Genomic DNA, 3,823 nt, shown 5'->3' with positions numbered 1-3,823 from the left:
ATATTCATTCCCATTAATTTATCCCCGCACTCAAACTCTAATTAAAGCATTGTGGCCATAGCGTCTTCTTTATAGTTATTGCCCCGTTGCTCCTGTGCTCGGCGTATGTAGGTCAGAGCAGCAGCGAGCCTCATACGTTCCGCCTAATGCTTTCAGCGAGTCGGGGCGTTTTAATAATTATACACCCATCCCCTTTATGTTTTACTGCTTCCAAACGCCACAGCCGACAGCCGTGTACTGTAATCAGCTATTAAATACCTAACAGGGCCATTATCTACCAAAAGCCTCTACATTTTTACGAAGCATGTGAAATAAAACGTATCAATCGCTGGACTCTCCTGAGAGGTGCTGCAGGCTGCGACTGATTAACGCTTTCTGGAACTCTGTGGAGCTACATCTGATACGAAAGCCCCTTAAAACTCAATTCGCTATCCCTCAGTTTTATGCGCTTGGTTATGAGTCTCGGCTTTTCTTCCCTTCAGTGCCTCCTCCCCCCCCACACACACACTCCCACACCCCCGAAACCTAAGCGCCCCATGGGATCAGGTGTGAAGAGTGGTAAATTGAAAGGTCCCAGGCAATCATGCAGCAGCCGTACTCGGCTCATTCAGCTGGGCAATTCGCTGTGGGCCAGGATGAGGAGGCAAGCGACCACACTCATAAACCCAGCCTGCCAAGCCCGGCGCTGTGGCTGTAATACCCCCCGATGCTCCCACACACAGCGATCTGTGATTGACTGCACCTCTAGGCGGGAGCGGGCCGCCCCGTCCTGTGCTGCAGGTGTTCAACCAAGGCGGCTCTGTGCAATCCAAGACCGGGGTGAAGAATGTTCAATGCTTCTTTCTTGGTTTCCTTCAAGTTTTGAAGTGAGAAATGAAAAATTCTACACAAAGAACCTATTTTGCTGCTGGTAAGAATGAAGTTCACTCCCTAAAAACTCTGTAACTAGTTTTAAACTAGTACTTATGCTTTTTTGGAACACAGTTATACATTTTCATTAATGCATGCTCCTCATGATGATCAACACATGTCCACATGTAAGAGTGTGTGTCCACATATATGGTGTGTCATGCATATATTATGTGGACTCTATGCATTTATTCAGTAACAATATAATCTATATAAACATTCACTCTGAACTAGTCAGTCATTCAGTCAAACAGTAGCAGCATGAACAGTCTGAAATAGACATCCAGAGTTACACTTACATCCATCCATTCAGTTTCTGCAAGCATTTAATGCTGGCCTCACATTTTGCAATGGCACATTTTCTCTCATTCTGCCTTTCAAACATTCAATGTTCAAACAGTTGTAATTTGTAAACTGTAAACATTGTGTGTATTTTCATGGTGATGTTTCATATGTTAGCTTTTTCTGATAAACTGTTAGGAAATTGTAAAAAAAATAAATAAATAATAATAATAAGAAGAAGAAAAACAAAGAAAAACTTAAAATAAATAAACAAAAAAAAATCCTCCACAAGGACTCTGCCTTGGCATGGGGGCTTATGCATCTTCCAAAGACACAACCAAAGAGTCCAACATCAGGTAATTAAGGAGAGAAAATGTGATCTGGTTCTGCTAACTGGGACAACATTCAGTGTGATGCCGCACAGCCAATGTTGTCCCGTTGAGCTTGATATCTGGATGTGTCATTTGGAAGATCAACACATGTGCTTCATGGGAGCAAAATCTGAGTAAGACATGTTGACATCTGGATGTGTGAATAAGCAGATCAACACGTGGTTCACCGTAGTCAAATTTCAGTCAGATATGTTGAGACCTGTTCTGCACATTCCCACAGCATCCATTGATGAAGAACGAGGGACAAGGAGCAGAGAAGCTGATGAAAATGGTAAGACTCTTATTATTTTAATGGACTTCAAGTTATTATCTAACATAGGAGCCAGTGAGATATACTTTTAAATGCTGTTTAACCCTTTACACCCGACCATTAGAAAGCTTCATCTCCACTGTCGTATCCGGGTCATCCTGAGGTTTCGTTTTCAACAGCTGGTGTGGTGAGGTAGTAAGCTCTGGAGCTTCGCCCAAAGAATAAAAACTCTAAACTCTGGGTCTTTCTGGATCCACAAATGTGCCTGTATGAGTCTATGTGATGTTGGTTTGTGTTGGCTGCGTGTATCTAACTATTTTACCTAAAAAGAATGAGCGCTAGCGTGCTAAAAGCTACCACCGATCTATAAATTATAGGGATGGACGCAGTGTCTGGGTTTGTCTTGCATCTTTGTGTTCCTCTAATTGGAGGAGATGTTGATTGTCGGAAAAGTGTCACCCTTACAGTTTTATGGGGTGGGGGGGATTATTGCTCTATCTTATGCGGTTCTGATCAAAAATCTAATATTTGTAACCTAGTGATAAGGCCCAGAAAAATCCATTTTGAAAATACCTAATCGGGGAGATGTAGAACCTCTGACATGTTTTAAAGGTGGTATTAACTTTATTTTTTATTTTTTAATTTCAACCACCAATGACAAAAATACTTGATCCAGGACAGAGGAAAATGGCGAACTTTTCCCACGACTTGTAGTTTTTCTGCTCGCTTTCCACAAACTTGCTCTCAGTCATTTTCGCTAAAATATATAGATACACGCAGCCAACACACACACCAAGCATCGCATACACTCATACAGTCACATTTATAGATCAAAAAAAAAAAAAAAAACAGAGTGAAGAGATTTTATTCTTTGTCCGAAGCTCTGGAGTTTATCAAGCTGACGAGGATGAAAAGCTCTGTGTGTTCTTCTGAAAAAGAAGTCTGAAGAGTCAGCTTCCAGCACATAGAAGAAAGCACTAAAAGAAAGGTCAGACATTGTCGCCAGTCATCAAGTTAGCTGGAAAACAGAAAAGGAGCCTGATCATTTCCCACCCCTCTCCCCACTCCATTTCCTTCCAAAAAGAAAGCCAGGTGTGTGCAGCCACCACTTTCAATTAGTAACAGTATTCCTTGTCCATTAGATTTATTCAAAATGTATTTCGACCAGGCTGCCATCAAAATTATGTGTGCCAACGCCAACAAAAATCCCAAAAAAAAAAAAGTAGCTGCCGGTAAAAAATTTTAATGGACTGATGTCACAGCAGATGAAAAGCATCAGTATATTGGGCTCACACTGTACATGGGACTTCTGAAATGGCCAAAAATGAGAGATTTCTGGAGAACCACCACCATATTTCAGCTTTCACATCCCTGCAAAGTGATGTCCAGAGATCAATTCTTCAACATCGATGCCGACATTCACGAGTGACCCCGAGGATGACGCAGTCAATGACAGAAAGAAAGGCACACCTGAGTATGACTGTCTGCACAGACTGTCATACAGTTTCCAGGTTGCCTGCAAATCTGTGTACCACCCCCAGCGAAACCACTGTGTTGAACGGATGGTAGCTACTAAAGCAAAAAATTTGGTCCCAAGCAGTACATAAAAAACACAAAACAAAGTGGTGTCTGACGCCATGGGCTACACTGTTAATTTTCAGATTCATACTGGGAGGTCCTCTCAGAAATCTGGAAAGGGGCTGTCCTTTGATTCTGTGATGTCACTCATCAATAAAGCCTACCTGGGATCCGGGTTTCACATTTATTGTGATAACTTTTACACCAGCCCAACACTGTTCAGTCACCTTCACCAGCTTGGGTTTGGACCATGTGGGACATTTAGAAGCACAAGAGTAGGTGTCCCAAAAACAAATGTGAATGCCTTGACAAACAAAATTGCCACGAGGGTCTATTAGATGGATAAGAGAAGGACCTTTTCATCAAATGGATGGATGTTGCAAACAGCTGTCTGCTTCGCAGAGAGCCGTGT

At 42.2% G+C, this 3,823-nt stretch overlaps 1 pseudogene; it reads left to right on the top strand.

Moving 5' to 3' along the window:
* Positions 1 to 583: 583 nt before the first annotated feature.
* LOC148153596 (uncharacterized) lies at positions 584 to 3,574 on the top strand (annotated as a pseudogene).
* Positions 3,575 to 3,823: the final 249 nt, after the last annotated feature.

The sequence above is a fragment of the Poecilia mexicana genome, unplaced genomic scaffold (assembly GCF_051168715.1).
Source record: "Poecilia mexicana isolate PSO_F unplaced genomic scaffold, ASM5116871v1 scaffold_19, whole genome shotgun sequence".
Classification (NCBI taxonomy): domain Eukaryota; kingdom Metazoa; phylum Chordata; class Actinopteri; order Cyprinodontiformes; family Poeciliidae; genus Poecilia; species Poecilia mexicana.
Note: the sequence above shows the minus strand (reverse complement) of the source record. Positions and strands in the feature narration are given on the sequence as shown.